The 22,015-nt window shown below is 36.0% G+C and overlaps 1 long non-coding RNA gene across 1 annotated transcript; it reads right to left on the bottom strand.

Moving 5' to 3' along the window:
• Positions 1-1,904: 1,904 nt before the first annotated feature.
• On the bottom strand, positions 1,905-21,331 carry LOC145673795 (uncharacterized). Its single transcript, XR_014128816.1, has 4 exons — positions 21,237-21,331; positions 10,794-10,975; positions 9,013-9,151; positions 1,905-5,800 (listed from the first exon to the last, which is right to left on the bottom strand). It is a non-coding gene; the product is annotated as an uncharacterized LOC145673795 (long non-coding RNA).
• Positions 21,332-22,015: the final 684 nt, after the last annotated feature.

Raw genomic sequence — 22,015 nt, 5'->3', positions numbered from 1 at the left:
CCATTAAGCTCGTCATTACACTTGAAAGGAAGTAGTACTTAGGTATGCCTTCAGGTGGAAGAACAATACAGAGAAGTGTATTCCCTGGAAAACTACAGCACTTTCACCAACAGCTGTAAGCAAGTGAGCGGACAACATGGAAGGTGATAAACAAACACAGAGCTGGAGAATGTGGTTTCTGTGGAAAGAGGAGGTACAGACTGCGGAAATTCAAAGGCGATGGTGGCAGTGTGTGAAGAGTGCACACCGTTACGTAAAACCGTATACAATTGGGTGGACGGCTGGAAAAGTGCCACACATCAACGGAGAAGGGAACCACTTCCGGAAGAAAAGTGTCTGTGACAACACTAGTGAACACTTCAGGAGTGGAGCGGCTTGCTCAGGAAAACAGGTGCATCACGTGCACGGAACTGAGGCGGCCACAGTCACTTTGCACCGCCAGAATCACTTTGCACCGCATAGTACACGAACACCTTAAGATGGGTAAGGTGTCTGCCAGGTGGCCCAAATCCCTGCATGCAACACAAAGACAACAACGCAAGGACGTGAGAAGTTATCTTATGGAGCACTACAGCCAGGATCCAGAAGGCTTTATGTCCAAACTCATTACTGGCGAAAAGACTTGGCTACACTACCATGAGCCAGAGACCAAAGCCCAATCAATGCAGTGGAAGCATAAAGGCAGCCCCACGCCAAAGAAGTTCCCCACGCAGCCCTCAGTAGGCAAACACATCGCCACTGTCTTCTGGGACAAGGATGGAATTATCCTCATTGACTGGTTGGAACCCGGGACCACCATTAACAGCTAGTCATACGTGACAACGCTGCGGAGTTTATGCCGTGCAATTCAGAGGAAACGACCAGAAAAATGGGCGAAAGGAGTGCTCCTGCAACACGATAACGCTCGTTCCCACACGAGTCGGACAACCATAACTGCCACTAATGAGCTGGGGTTCTAGGTGATGCCACACCGACCTTATTCTCCTGACTTGGTCCCACACCGACCTTATTCTCCTGACTTGGTCCCTTCTGATTACACCCTTCGAGGGATTGAAGAAACCGGTGCGTGGACAATATTTCGCAGACTTCCAGAAACTGCAAGACGCTGTCCGGACGTGGGTGCAACAGACTCCGAAAAAGTGGTTCGCAAAGGACATAGAGAAGTTGCCACGACGGTTCTTAATGGAGACTATGTTGAGAAAGCGAATGTATCTGCTGAGGCATGAAGGTTCTTATGTTATTGAAGGAAATTGGAAATCAACGTTACCACACAGTTCCCTTAAATAAATCTTAAATTAATGTTATATGTACTCTACAACTTCCCTCTGAAAGACACCACCTGCTACAAGTTGCATACCGTTGGAAAAGTCATCCCATCAAATTTTAAGTGCATTATGTCTCACCTCTGTAGAGTGACGACAGACTGAGAAATAAGCAGCCTAAGGTAAAAAGTGATTCACAACCAATACCTCTCAAATCGTTGAGTATACGACCAAAGCTCCTATGAAGTTATCTGTTTAGAATTAGTCATACTACCGTTTCTCAAAGTATTGCCCTTTTCCCTTGAAACACCTTATATGTTTAATAATTTGTAGATACTGTATGTTATCTTTGAAGTTAAAAAAAAAAAGGGGGGGGGGGAACGTGAGCAAAATATCTATCGTAAGAAGGAAGGAGCCAGAAAACCAGATATAGTGGAATTTTATTTTGCCATGTGTTATAGCTCAATATTCCAAGAAAGAAAGAAAGAGGGAAAAAGGGGGTTTCCTGAGAAAATCTTACGTATTCAGAATTCTTACATATCCGTGTACAAGGATATATGGACTTTACTGAAAAGCTTGTTTTCTATTCTGGAACTTAAGACAGAGGATGGAAGAAAAAAAGTAATGAAACTAAACAACAAGTACTACAATATTTTGTTTATTACGATCCTATTCTTCAATTCTACAAAACACATAAAAATCAAAAATACTGAAATTACAATACGACACCTCACCAAAAATGAGTATGCGAGCCCTAAATATTCCTTTGTCAATCAGAGTCTGAGCCATGTATTTTAAAGTGAAAAAAAATAAATAAAAAAAATCCGAAGTCCTTATAAAACATGTATGGTAAATATACCCTATTTCACAGATAAATTTATTTATGGTGTCATAATTCTTTTCTCCAACCTAAGCAAACAATTGTACGCAATGTTGTTCATACTGTTGCGTATACTGTTGATAACATGGTGATCACTGTTCAAAGTTACCAACACCAAAAGCATGCAACTTATGTAATAAGGAATAAAGATGTAGATACTACAATATCTAATAAACTTACCCATAATACAAACATTTCCTTTAATTTATGAATTAATTCAATTACATTTACAAATGATGATTTCAGTTATCACGCGTTAAAATAATTTGTATTTAAGATGATTGTAGTTTCACAACTGAACTTTTCATTGATACACACCAAAACTAAGCAATATCAGAAAAACAACACTATATCATCTCAACCTCGAAGGAAGTGGTCATTTCAATATACTGTACATAATTCTTCTAACACTCTTAAATTACATTTATATTAAATGATTCGTATTTTAAATGTTCGTTTCTCTAATCCTTGTCTGTGAAGAAATTTATAGTGTATGAGAAATGCACAATTTCATATTTACTTGATGAAAAAGATAAAATTAAAAAAAAAAAGTATATACTTTCCCAAATACAGAGCTTAGATAGAAAAATAATGGCAACACTGTTCATACGGCAGAAGGATGTGTCTCAGCACTACAGGAGTTCCACAGGTGATAAGGGAGTGTGAGACGATGAAGTACGGCGAGAGATAACTACTATGTGTTATTCAGTCAAAACAAAGCAATGTTCTAGAGAAGGCAATTTGATGCGCCATAACAATATGTTTCGGAAAAACGACGTGCGTGGATCGAGATTGAAGTGGCAAGTGGGTGCAGTTCACAACAATGTTTTCAGGGACTTCGTGGCGACCTCTTCGTCAAAAATGACCACTTCGCGAAAAGCACTACAACACAAGGAAAGACATCACATACAACATGGTGATCGCTGCGGTACATTGACAAAGACTGACGTGCTGACGGTTATGACGCCTTCCACACGTGTGGTAAAAAAGATACAGAGATGGGAGCCAATTAAATTCAGGGAATGTAACAGATGTTTTATGCATAAAACCAGATAGGACTTATAACATTGTTCTCATTACTTGTATATGATCAGACCTTTGACGACTCTATACGTAAAGGATTCGCTATACTACAACGTACGTTAAAAAATGTAAATAACTTTTCACTGATGGTGATGTCCTGTCTGATATGAACCAATGATCTAACCAGAAAGAAGAAAATATTACATGAATCATATAATACACTTCCAAACCAGCTTGTCTAAGGTCGACGATATCAATGGACTACAGTAAGATATCAAAACAGATGCTAATAATTGGTTAAAAGCACTACGAATTGATTTTCAACTACCTCCATTCTTTCTTCGAAGGGTGTGCAAATTATACATACATTTCTAAACATTCAATAGATTTTGGTAATATATTGAATTCTGGAAATGAGATGTTCGGCATGACTCATTGCTATCAAGGAATATGGTGACGTTTGAAGCTATTCCCAATCAAAACATAGAAGTACTAACCAAATCCAAAGTGTAACGTACACACTTAACGTAAATGTATTCACTAATATTATAAAGGTAACCAACAAAGTTCTGTCACTTTTTGTGAGGTCTGCATTCAATTGGCCCACACACCGTAAGTTGAATGCGAATGGAAATAAGGCGAAGGTCAGTTCTTGGTATGGGTATATCCAACATACTGTGATGGTGGCAGTTCAGTTACACCGTGAACTTGCGTAAGGACAGAGTGAACATGGGACAGAATGTCACAAGGGCGTGAATGCTGTACGAGTTCAAACTGGGGTCAAATGCCGGTGCAGCGCGGCGGAAAATATGCCACGTTTTTGGTGAGGGTATCCTGACTACGTAGAAAGCGCAGTGGTGGTTTAACAAGTTTAAGAACGGTGACGAAACACTCGAAGACGCACCACGTGCAGGAAGACCACCACATGTACAAAATGAAGATCTTCAAGCAGCAATTCAGGCAAACAGTGGCCAGATATGTGAGGAACTGGGACTACAATTCAGTATGAGTGGAGAAACCATTACAAACTGAGTCGATAGGTCCCACATAATTTGACTCCGAGCCAGAATGCAACGTGAGCAGATACCTGCGTTTCTTTGCTGTCTCGTCTGATCAAGGAGCCATTTCTGAACACGGTGTTGATATGTGATGAGAAGTGGGTCTTGTACGAAGCTCCACGGCGCCGTTATTATTCGTTACTATCCCATGAACTGGTTTCAAAATAACCGAAACCAGCACAGCACTAGGTCTTCCTTGTGTGTTTGGTGGACTGCTCGCGGCATCGTGCATCTGGAACTGCTACCACCTGGTCAGAGCATCAATGCAACTGTGTACTGTCAGCGGTTGAGCCGTGTTGAAGAAAAATTTAAAACTTTGGAGTCAGCACTTCTGAATCGCAAAGGGGACTTCCTGTTACAGGACAAGGCTAAGCCCCACGTGGCTAGGATGACCCGGGACACCATTCTACACCTTGGATGGGAAACACTATTGCACCCAGCATACTCCCCGGACATTACACTATCCGATTATCACCTGTTTCATTCCTTGGACAATCACCTTAGAGGACGCCAGTTCAAATCCCTAGTAGAGATGCAAAATGCACTTGATACCTCCTTTGTTTTACGGCCCATTAGGTTCTATTACGATGGAATCCATGACCTTCCAGAACGTAGGCAGAGGGTGTTGATGCTGATGGGGATTATTTTTGATCGTCCAGGTACGTCTTAGGTGACATATCGATGTTCGAAGGTGGTGGGTAAAAAAGCTTCAGAACTTGATTATCTTTATAGGCAGGAATGAAAACCTAATTTTCGATAATAAACTACTTATTATTTACACTTACCTAAATGCAGTTTAACAAGTTTATATTCACTACAGAGAATGATGTATGTCATCTCAGATTTGTACCGCTAATATGGAACTTACATCTTAGCTTTTAACTTAGAACATACCCAGATACTTTCTAATAATTATAAACCTGTTTTTCTCAATTTTAATGATCATTCATAAAAAGAACGTATTGCAAACGAAAGAACACCATGAACGTATTGCAACAAACGGTCAATAAATTCAACAAGTTGTTCAAATGAAGCCTCTATAAAAGAAAGAAAAAATAACTGGTATTGCAAGAGTTCCGACGATTTTTTTTTTTTTTAATAAATACGTGTTTTGATTTCTACTGACCAAATGGCAGGCTTACATTATACCTGACAAGTTTCATGTGAGCCTGAATAAACGTTAACAATACGTGGAAACGTTTCAAGAAATGCCATAAGTACTGATTTAAGTAAATATGAAGTGCTTTGTCTATCATACATGTTAAGTAAATTTAAATTTACCAATTAGTATATTTTGTTTCAAAAATAGAATTTTTATCATGTTCTCAATTTCGTAAATGTTTTATTTGGTCGCACTTGCGTACTCGTTCACACTTCCAGCTTGTGTAAGTTCGTTGATTTCAATGAACAACACCAAGATATCAAAAAGGATGCTCACAACTGATCTAAAGCACCACAGATTGATATCCAACTGACTCCATTCTCTCTTCCAGGCTTGTGCAAATCATGCATAACAATAAATTTCTTCATTCTCTGCTCCTTACAAGGAATGTGACAATTTTTGTACTGCAACTCACCTACAAAAAAAAGTTTTGGAAACAATGAAAACCATTTCTAAAATATCAAGAAACTAACATTTTAGTATGCAAAAATATCACAAGAAAAAAAAAAAAAAAAAAGAAACTTATACACGGGTTAGGCAAAACAAATAGTTGTGACTCAACGATCATACAGCAATTATATTAAGAATAATTAATACTTATATAGTGTGTGTCTTGGGAATCACAATGGTATTATTATATTCCTAGTGTTATTTCGGGAACCAATTATGTTGCCTTCGATTTCTAGACAGTAAAAGACAGCTTCGGCTTCACAAATATTTTTACAGTTTATTTAACTCACGTATTCTGTTTATTGCTGTTTAAATAAAAGAATTAGTTTTAAGTTAGCACGAAACAAAGTTTAGTAAATCATTTGCAGTTTTAGTTTTCTGTTCTGCATGCGTTTTCCAATTACACTCTGAGAAAAAGTCTTTTACTTGCCTGTTTCACGAGAATTTGTATTTAAAGTACACAGAAGCAGTAACTTACTATAATTTGTAGATGTGTTTGAGAAATACCCTTGTTAAGTTATAAAGGCAGAAGTTCAATTAAAGTATATTTCAATAGGTTAAAAAGTACCTTCTTTTTAACACAGTGTTCGAATCCAACTTTGATTCAGTATTAGAAGATTGTGTTAACTCTTCTTTAATCTTCTTGTAGAATATTAATATTCCAAGTTCTATTATAGTTATTATTTGGAAATCAGATGTTCCTTTCGTATTATTACAATTATAAAATTATGAGTTAAACATTCTAAGTTAGTTGCAGAGCCTTTGATAAGAGTGCTTCCAATATACTACGTGTTCTGTCAACCTGTCAGAAGCCAACTTTCGTTAACTGTACAGTAGTTTAATTGTTTTTCTTTTTCCTCGAAAGCTCTCCGTTGTAACTTTTAATTACTCCCTCCTTAGTCCTTTAATTCTTAGTGATGCACATCTTGCATAAACGGCTTGTTTTAAGCATGGTGAACCTAATACTTCAATTTACCAATTTTTAAAAATAAACCTCGAAAATAGTTAAATATTAATTGGGAGTTTGATGCAATAAGGGCGTAGGACTGAAATATGCATTTGGAGAAAACTATGTTGAAAATTTAACTGGAGTTTTTTTCTTACATAAAACAATGTAATATGAAGCATTTTATTCCGATATCGAGTTGAAATTTTGACAGGAGGCTTAACAAGCATGATAAAAACCACTCATGCATTTGATGCAAAAAGGGCGTAACCTTTTAAGCGAAAGGCTTACGCCCTTATTACACCAAACTCCTCAATTCTACTACGATACTTCCTAAGTAAATAACAATGAAGTAAATAAATAAATGAAAGAAAATCTATGACAAATTATCGGGTAAAAATAAAATAAATCTATTATGTTTAGTTTTCTTTAGTGCCTGAATTGTAAAAATACATTGTGAACTACCTTAAGATGAAAGAAATGGGCTTGTTCTGTAGTGCATATAACAACGGACAATGTATTTCCTCATTCCATTCACTACTCAGAACGTGGAACACAGATATAGTCCAATGATCTTCCCTGAACACATTCCTCATTAATTCAAACTCAAGCATACGGCTCGAAGCCTGTTAAAGGTAATTCACGATTAACTGAATTTCATAGACCAAACCACTAACACTAGATATTGGACCCTCAATTAACGTGGAACTGTAAACTATTAGTTCAGTGTAGATAATAAATACATAAAATAAAATAGAATTATTACTGAAAATACGTCAATAAAAAAAGGTTATTCAGTGCGCAACAAACAAATAAAATCCAATGAAAACGAACATCTACAATCTCACTATTTTGAATTTTGAATGCAGGGATCAAAACAGCTCTCAGGTACAATGTGTGATCAAAAATACGATTTTTTTTCCCCCTTTTAAGCAGCAACTGCTGACGCTACACTCATTTGATGTAATTTGTTCGATAGCTGATCCGTTGAGACAGCCAGCGTCAAGATGAAACACGTTCTGACTTGTCACTCCGCGTCCAGAGCCGCTAGAGGGAGGTCGTGTTTACCGTGTCTTTTGCGCATCATGGATTTCGAACAACGCGAAATATTAAGTTCTGTTTCAAGTTGCAGATAAGTGCCAAGAAACTCACGAAATATTAATTGGTGTATGCTGATAATGCTGTAACTCTGAAGACTGTTTACAAGTGGTATGAACGATTTAAAAGCGGAAATGAATCGGTAGAGAACAAGCTATCTTCGGGACGTCGATTAATCACGAAAAAAAAAAAAAAAAAAAAAAAAAGTGCATAAAGTGGAAAAATTTGTTCGCTTAAACAGGCGAATAACTATTTAAGAGCTTACCGAAGAACTTAGCATCTCACAATTTTAGCATTTTAACCGCCGATTTGCCAATGAGGAGAGTGGATGCGAAATTCGTTCTCCGACTTTCGACTGACGAACAAGAGTTTTTGACCGATAAAAATATTGGTGTTTGTCCACATCCACACGTACTCTCCGGATATAGTACCATGCTAGTTCTGCCTCTTCCCCAAAATTAAAACTGTGCTTAAAGGAAAACGTTTTGACACCATTCCTGACATCAAGAGGGTTACGACAGAGCAGCTGAACGCCCTTCCAAAAGCCTTCCAGGAATGCTTCCAGTCATGGATTCAACGTTGGGATAAGTGCATTGCTAGCCAAGGTCAGTACTTTGAAGGAGATTAAATCGAATTCCATGTAAGCTTATTACTTTGTTTTTAACATGGTAAAATTATTCACCGTATCTTTTGACCACGTCTCGTATATTTCGAAAAATACGGAAATACTTAAATTTTAAAATACGAAAATAAAATTTTTGAAGATGAAACTTTGAATACAAGGGAACCTTAAAAAAGAAGATATTAAAAATATGTATTTGAACAGCACTATTAAGATAAATATTCATGGGTTTTCATTTTGTTACTATGTTTTAATATTCAAAGTAAATTTAGATATAATATTGGCAAACAATAAATTTCTTGAAATGTTAATTTGCTGATCGAATGTAAACACACTTCTTCATTTCTTCATTCAGCTATATGTCTTTATGTACAGTAAGACAAAATACAATCACTTTCACGTACAAATTCTACATTACTGCTCTGAGTTTAAATCAACCTCTTTATACTCGTATTTAGGCCTTGCATTCTACTCTTACTTAAGCAAGATGCAATTATTGTTGCAAACTTACGGTGAGTCACACGTTAAGCATCATCCATTGAATTCTTCGATTACTGTATTTGGGGAAACTGGAAGTTACACATCCTATTCATCTTAGCGATGACACGTACTTAACTTACTAAGGTATCCAGGCATAACTGCTAGACACCCTGTAATCGAAAAACAATTATATATATATATATATATATATATATATATATATATATATATATATATATATATATATAGATAGATAGATAGATAGATAGATAGATATAGATATATACACAAATAAATAATAAAGAAATAAACATATAAATATGCTACTCCTAAGTGCTACATAAGGATCTTTTCCCCCTGCAACTCGTACGCAGAATAGTGTTGCTACATTTGGAAGACCACACCAAACGTGTCACATACTCAAGATGGCCATGGTTAAAATCATGATTTATGGTAGCAGGTTAAAGTAATTTTGAATATGATCGATTCTGTTTATTTATTAATTAATAGAATAATCTGCAAGTAGGTATCTAATATTTATCCTAGTAATTATTAAGATACATACCCGTTTTCAGAATTCAAGTTTTCTCACCATTATTCTCGGCCTTTTCAGTTTCCCTACGTTCACAATATATTCCACTTCCCGCTTTTACGTTAAGGAAAATTTGAATTCTCCGTCATTCACATCTTGTAAACCAGCGAATGTAGAGGAGAAATGGTTAATTAAATTTAAAAAAGAACTTGGGATACAGGAAAAAGTTAACTGTATATTGAACTTCAAAAGTACTAATAGTATTACATAAATACCTTCCAATGCTATGCAAATTGAATAATACATAGCCAGACAGAAATAACTAACAGTTAGATGTACAAAATGTATTCTGAAAATTGTTTACTTTAATGTTGTTCTTTACTGCTAGATATTTAGACTAATCGCAAATAATCTCTGTAAATCTATATACTGTACTGTTAATTATATATAGCCTAAAAAGCTTTCCACCATTTTCTCTTTTTCTGTCAAGTCCCTTGAAAAGTATAAAACCGGATTTATACTGTATACCAAAAGGTACAACTATTCTACGAAAACCATCTAGCAGTTTTCCAGGTTTACATAATAATTTTACACTAAGAAGAATCAGAATTGTAGATACTCTTGATCTCAATTCGGAACTAAACGTTTGAAATATTGATGCTTCAACTAGAAAAGTAGTGTTTTGTATTCTTTTTCTTTCTTTATTTCTTCAGCAGTGTCATTTAAGAAAGAACAAGGAAGCAAAACAATTTCCACTCTTGACTCAACTGACCATGTTTGTAATTCGTTAGAAACAATGTTTAAGCACTGTACAGAAACAGTAAAACTGAAGTTCAGAAAACTAAATTATTCTCAAAAGGAGCCTCAATGCGCTCATAAAATTAGCTTTCTCTAATATGCCCACATTTGATAAAACTAATTTCATTCCTTTCGTTCAACGCATTAACTATGCGATGATCGGGAAGCTGATTTCCCCTGTTCTGTGTAAGTAACACTCAATGGCAGCACTATGTGATTCTTCCTTTAATTTGAAAGTGAGACTGTATAATGAAGAATACCTACAAATATGTTTTGTATGAAGGATGAAGGATGTCCCATATCGGAGTGTTTGATTGTGGAGAAAAAAAAAATGAATGGGTGTCGATAAGGTATTTCCTTGCTACATATAAATACTGATGTAAGTTCAAAAATACAATAAAATAAAATAAAATAAAGAATGAAATAAATAATCAGCTTTATCAGAACATTGTATCTTAATATTGACATCTTAATATCATTACCTAACACAGAGTTCCTTGCATTCTGCTTATTTACGAGCAGAGATTTGATAGCGTGGTCTGGTTAAGGAGACCACAAGGAGAGAGTACAAAGTGGTCTTGAATGATTTTGTAATTAGTAAACTGCCAACTCTTGAGATTCAAACAGCGGAGCAGTTCGCGATACAGTGCTGTCAATCTCAGTTCTGCAAAAGGATAAAATCGAAAACAATAAGTATCAAATGTCCACATGCAAGGATCATAAGTTTAGCGAAGTATTAATTAAATAAATCTTATGATGTAATAATACAAGATATATCACATTAGTTGGCGAGTTGCTTTTATATATGAAGAAGTATCGACACTGATAACCAATGAGAATACATTGTTATTTAGAAGCATTTAAAAAAAATCGACAGGTACATAAAAATCTAAACTTGCTCATACTTCTATACACGAGGACAAAAATAAAAGGGAAAAATACAGGAAATGGTATGTAGTCTATTCGATTGAGTCGTCTATGACTCCTACAAAGTTCCCACTCAAACTAAATAATCAAATTTACAGCTTTTTCATGGTCCAAAAATTTTCAATTTCAAGATTGAAAGGTTCGTTAATGAACGCACAACAGCACGGTATGAAAGCTTTTCTACCTTTTTTCTGTTAACTTTTAACCGTGTCCACGTATATTACTATGTTTCGATAGCCAACCTCGCATCGTAAGATGATAATGGTTTCAGCAACATTTTCAGTTGTGTAGCTTAAATAAAAATTAGGACTCAATCCTCTTTTAACCACATTCCTGAGAAACCTATCCTTCCATTTTTACTTTTTACGTCGATTGATTGTGACGATTGTTATACTCTGAAGACTGTAAAGAAAAAGATTAGTACGTGTACAGAATCATATTACAGTAACTGTAATTCCTCAAGTCCTTTGCACTACCTAGCCTTTAATTCTCCCCTGGAGCCTTAATCACGAAGGTTAAAAACAAGACGGAAATAATAAAAACATCAGCCAAGTAAAAGCAACAGACTCGCCAGGGCTGAACAGTGTCGAAGCAGCTGGTCACTTATTTAATGGAGAAGCAGCATGCTTTAATACGGTGGATGTAGTTTTTGTATTCTTTTGATCAGACATAGAAAGTTGCCAGCTCATATCATAAATTTTTATTTGTGTATTGTGAATCACGTTGATATTCTGTATATCGGAAAATTTTCCTTGAGACAATGAGTCACATGAGCTGTGTGAATTTTAAATTATCCAAAAAGATCTTATGGATATGGATATTATTATAGAAGTTCAAAATACCTCTATAATAATAATTTTTTGACAATATCCAGAACAATATAACAGTCCTTGTTATTTTTATTCCGTCAAAGTCACCGTCCAGTACATCTATACCATTTTGATAATGTTACAAATAATTTCAAGTGAAATCCATGATGTTATTTTAAACATGTTTACAAAGGTTACTGTTCTTTACACGAATAATATTTTTATAAAAGTACATCCATTTTTATAAAAGTACAAGTAATTGTACATCCATTGATGCAATAAGGTTTTATCTCTTTAAGGAGGTTACTGGTTACTATACCTACATAATACATTTAAAGTTTTCAAAATATTATTAACGCCCAAGATGTAAAAGCAGCACTAAATGTTCTTAGAAAAATCACCAATGACAATAGAGGAAGTAAGTAACGATTAGGGATAATTCAAAATTCAACCCCAATACTTTCACTTAAATAGCATAATTAGCATTTAATACTAATTTCTAATGCTTTTTCTTCAGTTCGCGATTTGTTATATACGAGGAGACAGATTTGATTTAAATGAAAAAAATCGATTTAAATAAAAAAATTTAACAAAAATGATTTTTTTCCACCTGCACAGAAACTTTAAATAGTGTTCAATCTCATATCTGCCTTTCCACTGTACCGAAACAAATTCCATGGCAAGACATACCAATAGAAAGGAAGGAAAATCGCTGAAACTCTAAGACTGAAACTGAATTTACTGTGTGTGTGTGCGTGCATAAAATTAACTACTAGTATTACTTTGAAATTCCTAACTATATTTTAGACCTAGTTTTAACAGAAATCTTTATACAAGAGAATTTGCTTTAAAACCTAGTGAGAAATGCACAAGCCGAAGTGGCAAATAGGAGTGCAGCACAGAATTGGGGCGTCGAATGTCCAACTTGTATCACTGTCATTCACATTATATTACATCAATAAAAAAAGTCGTTCCGAGTGTATATATTGTAAAATGAAAGGAAAACTTTGAGTTTTACGTCCCAAGATTATGCCGGCTAAGGTAAGCGAGACGGTGGTAATGAGAAATAGTGATAAGAAGGAAGTGGGAGAACCACGAATAAACCCACACACACACGGGGTTTGTCCACCACAAAGTTCACTTGGCGCGAGCTGGGATCGAACCAGGGACCCCCAGCACCAGAGGAGACCAGTGAGCCATCGCGGCTTCTGTACATTATATTGTGTACGATACCCCTGTGAAGGAGTATATGGTAAAGATGATTTTATTATGTTATTTTTATCACTTTGATTCAACTTGAGGTATGTTGAAAAAAAGTGCAAGTACTTAATATTATTCCAAAAGACCAAGACCAGTAAATAAACAAATAATAAAAAAAGATGCATACACGAGTACATTACCTGCAAGCTGTCTGGTCTTTACGGTGTGATACTCCATAAGGAAACTATAATAAAATAGGCCTGTGTGGTAAGGAAACGTGTGGTCGTAAAAGTGTCTCAAAGAAGTGGGCATGGGGTTCTGTACCATAAAAATGTTTTTCCCACTAATTTTGTTTATACAGTTCCTTCCATTGACGATGCACATGCTCCCTACGGACGCACCACCGGACTCCAGCTTTGGTTAGAGATACTACTTGCTTACTAGTGGTCATCTGGCACAGGACGGTTAGTAGTCTTTTGCTTGACAGTCTTTATAGCATACATCACAACGAGGGGCATGAGTTAAGCCTTCCTAAAGTCAATCTGCACACAGGAATGAAACTCGTCCCGCAAGAAATGTTTGAAGGTCGTAAGAGTATATTTAATCATAAAAGAATGAAATGCATTGCAACATAAGGTATGATCTCAGATTCTTAACCTGCATGATTGTTGTTATATTAAGCAGTCTTCATTTGTGAAGTAATTTAAGGTGATGATTGAGAATAATAAACCATTTCCCTTTGCTTTTTTTTTTTTTTTTTTTACCTTAAATGATTCCTTAAGATTCTAGGTCCTTATTAACCTGGCACATGCCCAAATTATTGTGCATAGGTTGACAATAAGCATGCAAACTGATGTACCCAGGAAATAACTACGTGCTATGCTATTACCATCAAATTCACTCAAAGTGCCTTAGAAATCGTTTCTAAGGGTAGGCATGACATACGCGTTCGGGTGTGTCATATAAACGACTGTAATATATATATATATACATCAACTTGTGTTAGGAGCAGTTAAAAGCGAAAATGCTATCTAAGTGAATCAGGCCAAAAGCGTAGCAAGGGTGCCCGCGCCAAGGGAACAGGCGCGTTAGCGACAGAGGTGCATATTGACAACGACAGTGCATGTAAACATAAAAGATGTCGTACATGGTGCAGAAATACTGCGCCGGCGGAAATTAGTAGGGCTAAGTGCTATATCGCCGGACCAATCTTAGGAAATTTGGCGGGTCAGTTGGAGAATTTATTTAAGTTTGTGAGGAATAATGAATGAAAGTCAGGTAACGGCAGTAGTAAAAGCTAAGAAAATGGTTGAGTTTGTAAGTTCTAATCGGCAATGTATGTGGAGGTGGATGGACTATATCGCGGAGATAATGGCGCGAAAGGAGCGTGGAAATGGCGCGTGTATATTAAGGCGGTCACATATCATGTGTGAGTTATATAGAACTATTGAAAAATAACGAGCAACAGTTGTTGAAATTTTACGAAAGACACGGTATGTAAAACAGGCGAACAGTGTGTGGTAAATGGGAAACACGGTTTGCCCAAGTGGGCCCAGCCCGAAAAAACCCGGTGGGTTTTTTCGGGTTGGACCCACCTGAAAAAACCCACTTTAAAACCCACCTGGGTTTTTGACCTATTTGTTAGTATATTACTTGTACAACTAAGGTAATCACATTGTAAGTGATTTTTACCAGATTTTAGACTTTCCTTGGGCGAATTAGAGGCTTTCACGTTAAGGTGTACAATAACATTCAACATAAGACCTTTATAAAGCTCTGAATGCACTAAATGAATTTAAAAAACTTACCTTAGCTTGAGATAGTTATAGAACAATTTAATGTATGGATTATGCTTATAGCCTTTTGAAGTAAAATAAGCAACTTTGTACTTTAGAAAATATTTTCCGTGAATAGTGTGGTCATCAACTCGGCGACACCGAGGGACATTATCACTCATACGTTTAACGGGTTTAAGCTCATAGGTGCCGGTACTAATAGTACATATATAAATACATTAGTAAAACTATTAGTATTATTTCTTACCTTTGCTCTAAAACACAAGTTCTCAACAAAAATCTGGTTGAACGAAGCTTAATGCTCGGGGTTCCGAAGATTATGTAACGCTTACTATTTCAAGTGCTGAGTTCAAGTTTCCATACTGGTGGAAGTTTTGATGTACACGCCGTGAAAGAAGTGCTCGGGAAATTCCCGAATTAAACGCAGAAGGATCGGAAATTAATACTTCAAAAATAAAACTATTTATTTTACGCCGTACGTCCCGTAAAAAACGGAACAGTCCCGTATTTGGGCCCCGAGTATCCCGCGTCCCCGTAAATTTAGTTGGGAAGGGAAATGTCCGTATTTTAACTCCGTTACATTTCTGCTATCAATATCAGCTTATTCGAAAAGTGAAAAACAAAAAAAATCTGACATTGGCTGGGAATCCTGTAATTAGTGAATGAACTGTTGCATGTAGCAGTTTCGAGGAAGTTATTACACCACCCTGTTCGACTTGATAGCGAGTGAAATTTGCAATGCTACTTTTTCCATTGAACTTGATGGAAACTCGGATACTCTCCGAAACATTATATATATATATATATATATATATATATATATATATATATATATATATATATAAAAGGCTTTCAGTGTTTCTACATTTACAAACACAGGGAAGATGGCTGACCTGTTCTCCAGCAACACATTAGATAAGTTAACAAGAATTTTAATCTTTTTCAGAAGCTAGGGGCACAGAATTGTGCTTTGGTCCAGGTCTTAGAAAAATGCAAATCTGGTCCTGTGACACACGACACAGGGAGAAAAATCAGCTTTTCATCAGATTAAACTGACGAACGTAATTTTGGCAAATACAGCCATGTAAATAAATATTGCTAAACGCGCGAAGAATATTGAAGGTAGATTGTACCACTGATTTAAATAATTTGCATATTGTTTTCCTGTAAAGCATTGTTATAGCACATCTTAAGTTTTTAGGCATCTTTAGTCTATACGATTAATTGCAGGGTACGAAGAGAGAAAAGCAGCTGCTGCTTAGTGAACTTTCGCCAATTATATTCTTTAAATAAAATGAAATATTTTACTTTTAGTCTCTCGGTTATGCCAGCTATTCTCAAGGTGACGGTGATGATCAGAAATGAATGAAATGACGGAATGAAGAAAGTGGGAGGGAACGTGAGAATCCAGAGAAAATCCACGCACAAGGTGTTTGACCACCATAAAGCTCACTTGGCGCGAGCTGGGATCGAACTAGGGATCCCATGCACCAGAGGTAAACGCTCTATCACTGAGCCACCGCGGCCTATTACACTTTTGTTCATAACCAGACTATAGTTCAATTCATTGTGTTGGAAAGTTGAGGGGAGGGGGGTCTGAGGTGTCCCGTATTCTCATGGAGAAAATACGGCAGGTTTATTTACGCTGGAAAATGTTAATTTCATGTAAGACATTATGAAACATTTATTTATTTCATACAACATGAATTGTACCTTTGTTTTAAATTAATAGACCCCTCTTGGTATTCATACTTGGCGAACGTCAGTCAGGCTTCTGGATGACTTGATCTACATTTGTTCATTTGTCTGCCGAGGTCCTCCATGGCTAAGCGGTTAGTGTACGCGTCTTCGGCGTGAGTGACCTGGGTTTGCTTCCCGGAAGGAGCTCATGTGATTCGGATTTCACTTTAATCAGTACGTCCCGTCTCATATAGCCTCGGTGCTGAAAGGGACGTTAAACTCAAAATCAACTCAATTCGTTTGTCTGCCTCTACACACACACTACAGGGTACAACTTTCGGCCTTTTAAGCTAAAATTTTCAGAGTACACGCACGAGACACACTAAATTTTCTGTATAGATTTTGACGGCATACCAACGTAAAATGTCAAAATGGCGGTCATTTTTTCAAAACAGCGAATATCTACCCTACGAAGCGCAATTTTCAGTCTTTTAAGTTGAAATTTTGACGGTGGAAGCACAAGATATGCTAAATTTGCTGTATAGATTTTCTTGGCGATCGAATGTAAAATTTCAAAATGGCGGCCCTTTTTCAAAACGGCAGAGAGTAGAAAATTGTTGCAAGTTGTGACAATGACAATCTTTAAATATAAATCATATTTTAACACTTTTACCCCAAAGACATTGAAATATTTCGGAAAAACCCGAAAAAACCCAATTAAACCCGAAAATACCTGAAAAAACCCATATGGGCCCAGGTGGGTTGGGCTTTTTCAAACCCTGATGGGAAATGAATTGAAAATACAGAAAAGAAAATGAACATATTTTCAGCGTGGTAAAAGGGTACGTGGGATTCATTTTCTTCTTAAAATTGCAAAAGTTTGCAAGCCTCAGTTTTGACGGTAAGCGACTTCTAACTCAAAGGCAATGTACGTCTGCACAGTGTATAGAAGCTATATTTTATCTTTACAAGTGAAACGTTACTAGTATGAAATCATGACAAGTCATGGTTTGTCCAAGCGGCCTAGCCCGAAAAAACCCGGTGGGTTTTTTTCGGATTGCACCCATCTAAAAAACCCACCTGGCTTTTTGTTAGTATATTATTGGTACAACTAAGGTGATCACATTGAAATTTTTTTCCCCCCAGATTTTGGACTTTTTTTGGGCGAATTAAATGCTTTCACGTTAAGGTACACACTAACATTCAACATAAGACCTTCATAAATTTCTAAATGCAATGAATGAATTACAAAAAGAAAGAAAAAAAAACTTAGCTTGGGATAATTGTGGAGCAAATTAATGTATGGATTATGCTTATAGCCTGTTTGAAGTAAAATAGAAAATACTTTCCGTGAATAGTGTCCTTCCCAACTTGGCGACATCGAGGTTTTACGGATTTAAGGGCATAGGTGCAGCGATGTAAATACGCTAGTTGTTACTCAGGGCAAGAACTCGACTTAGCGCCCCCCAAATATTTACCCAATCAGGCACCCGGAGAACAAGCCACGTTTGTTCCCCTAGTTATGTCACTGCATAGGTGCCGGTACTACCAGAAAATATTTAAATACATTAGTAAAACTATCAGAATGACTTCTTACCTTTGATGGTAAACACAAGTAATTATAATTATAGACATACAAGTAATCATTCTTCAGTAAAATTTGGTTTTCCAACAGCAGCAGCTTAGTTCAGTTCATTTGTTGCTACTTTTCAAATATGCATTCTGTAGAATCAACACCAGCAATAGTGTAAAAATTCTTGCCAAATTAAGAAGCTTAATTCATGAAGCTCTGACGACTACGTAACGCTTACTATTTCAAGTGCTGAATTCATACTTCCATACTAGTGGAAGATTGATTCCCATAAACGAACGCACAAAGCATCTGAAGTGAATACTTCAACAATAAAACTATTTATTTTACGCTGGAAGATATATAATTTGATTTAAAACATTTTGAAACATTTAGATAACTTCACAAAATATGAATTATACCTTTGCTTTTTAAAATTAATTTTCGGGAAAGAACTGTCTTGCAACAAGTGCTCGGGAAATTCCCGTAATTGAACGCACAAAGTATCGGAAGTCAACTTCAACAATAAAATCATTTATTTTACACTGGGAAATATTTATTTCATATTCGACATTTTAAAATATGAAAGATATCTTAGTTTTAATTTAATATATTTGGTATTCACATTTGGCGAACGTCACTGAGGCGGCTTCTCGACACGATCTACATGTCTCCACTTGTGTGGTATCTCCCTGTACCACACACTACAGGGTAAAACTTTCGGTCCTCTAAGTTTAAATTTTCAGGCTACAAGGTACGAGATACGCTAAATTTCCTGTATAGATTTTGGCGGAATACCAACGTAAAATTTCAAAACGGCGGCCATTATTATTATTATTACTGTTCAAAATAGCGGGCATCCACGCTACAAAGCGAAATTTTCGGTCTTTTAAGTTGAAATTTTCAGAGTAGAAGCACGAGACACTAAATTAGCTGTATAGATTTTCTCGGTGTTCCAATGAAAAATTTCAAATTGATGGCTAGTTTTCAAAACAGCAGTAAATAAAAGATTGTTGCAAGTTGTGACATTGACAATCTTAAAAACGTAAGTCACATTTTAACACGTTTGCCCCAAAGGCATTGAAATATTTCGAAAAAAAAAACAAACGAAAAAACCCATATGGGCCCAGGTAGGTTGGTTTTTTTTCAGAAAAACTTGGGCTTTTTCAAACCCTGTCACAAGTGCTATTGAAATTTGTATGACTATCAAAACCCACGTTTTCACTACCCTTGCATATGCGTATACCCACCGTCGCTGACGCGCATGCAAATTTCGGACGCACCCCGCGCGGAACCACCAGCTAGACCCTACTGACTGCAAGTGTATTCCTGTTTTTTAGTGGCCACCTAGCACAGGTTGTTCAGTTTTTTGCACTAGTTTGTATGCCCCTAACCTAATGCAATTTAATCTAACCCAACCAAATATAACAGAATGCAGTACACTTTGATAGTTTTTTTTCGATTTTCGATCCGGTGACACAGCATTAATGGCAACCAGTATGTTACACACACCTATTTAATACGCACTGATCCATTTTAAACGTAGTATAGATCCTGTAATCGTCCCATACTTACAGTACCACACTTGTATACATGAAATATGATTTCCTGCATGTTGTGTAAAATTCGTCCAACTGTGCAATTTAATATCCTATAACTACTTTCCTTTTTACATGCATAGACTCATTTTAATCCATAATTACAATTTCTATGACGGACTATTCTTAATCAGTACCTATATTGTCCGTAACGTATGATAGTAACCTTATTCTTAGTTAACACAAACTAGACAGGTTTCAAAGGTACCACAAGTCGATGCCACGAAATATAAACAAACTGCTTCCCGTGAAGGTTAAAAAAAATAAAGCTCACGTTTAGCAGAAGGGGTCCAGCTCTTTTTCCTTTAAAAAAAAAAAACGTACAATTTTGGCGATTTCTGTTCACATTAGCTTAGTTTAGATTAGTTTATGTTATATTATGTTAGTTTAGGGATCCAGCATAATTTTCCAAAAAAGTCATAGAAATTCGCTTATTTCTGCTAGTAGATTACGGTAATTGTTTAGTAATTGGGGGCCAACACTAAAGAAGACAGAAGAGAATGTGCCCTACGGGTGTCTAACCCGCCTTCACTCTCTGACGCTCGCTCGGCAATAATGTCTGAATTAAATGTTGTTAATCTAAGCCAAACCAATGTGAATAGAATATCGCAAAAAAGTCGGTAAAAACCTATCCCCCCCCCAAAGCTAAACACTACCCTAGATTAGTTTAGGTTAGCTTAGAATAGATTGGCAAGTCTTTACTTTGACTCCAACTGTGAGTTTAATCGGTTCTTATAGGTTTAGTAACATTGTGGCCCTTGTACTTATAGTATAATTCTTAACTTCGTATAGTAACATTGTGGCCCTTGTACTTATAGTATAATTCTTAACATCGTATAGTAACATTGTGGCCCTTGTACTTATAGTATAATTCTTAACAGAAGTCACAGTTGGAGTCAAAGTAAAAATTTGCCAATAGATTTGTTTACATTATGTCTAAATACTTGCATCATTCATTTCTCCTGCAAATTCTGTTTTTTACATGCTTCTGGACCTCTTCTGCTTAACATACTCCAAAAATAATCGGAATTTATATTTGAACCTAATCTCGTTGTTATCTAAATTAAGTTGTAAGTCAGTAGCTATATCACATAACATACCATAATGAAATTAAGTAGTAAATCAGTATATCACATAACACACCACAATGAAATTAAATAGTAAATCAGTGTATTACATAACATACCATAATGTTTAAGAAAATCACTACTTCACTACTACATTCAAGAAAATATTATTCTGTTATTAAATAACATACCGGTAATAATAAATTCACCTAGATTTAAAAAAAAAAAATAAATAAACCTACTACTACTAAGCGGAACTTCGAATTTTACTTGCTTACCATGAAATTCAACCGACTCATACTCAAACGCGTCGTCGTCAGTTTCTTTCGTGCGCTAATTTAGATTTCAACACATAGCAGACGGTCACTTCTTAATCTCCTTACCCAATAAGAAACCATGTTACAAATTGTTTATGACGTTCTCCCTTTTGACGTCACTAAAACTGATGTACGAGTAGCTATTGGCTAGAAATGCAAAAACTTCAATCTAGTTTTCACAATAATATCGTACCTGGGTGTGGATGCAGTCGCTACCAAGAAATTATTCATCATCACACACAGACAGACATTTTACATATATATATATATATATATATATATATATATATATATATATATATATATATATAATATTGTATAATGTCTGTGTCTCTGTGTGTGCCCACCCTAATTTACATTTAGCCCCCCCTAAGTTTGGAGGCTGGCTACGGGCCTGGGTGGAATCATAAGTTTTTCCATTTGGTTGGATACAACCACCCAACGGTATGCAAACTCATACAAAGACTACAGAAAGAAAATTCCACCGTTCATTCTACCGTTTCCTAGTCCGAAAGAGGACAATACCCCGTCAAGAAAATTAAAAAGGTTTATGTTGATCTGCAGTATAGATTGAGGAACCTATGTGTGGATTATGACACAAACAAACGATATCTTGAGGAATTCTTGCGGGAAATTGCTCACAACTTGAAATTAACGACAATGTAAGTAGCTAGTCATTCTTATGACTGCAAATTGTTTTTGTAGTCTATTTTACGGTAAATTTTGTTATATAAAATTAA

The sequence above is a fragment of the Thermobia domestica genome, chromosome 17, assembly GCF_964235325.1.
Source record: "Thermobia domestica chromosome 17, izTheDome1.hap1.1, whole genome shotgun sequence".
Taxonomy (NCBI): Eukaryota; Metazoa; Arthropoda; class Insecta; order Zygentoma; family Lepismatidae; genus Thermobia; species Thermobia domestica.
The sequence above is the reverse complement of the archived record's forward strand: the minus strand, read 5'-3'. Positions and strand labels throughout refer to the sequence as shown.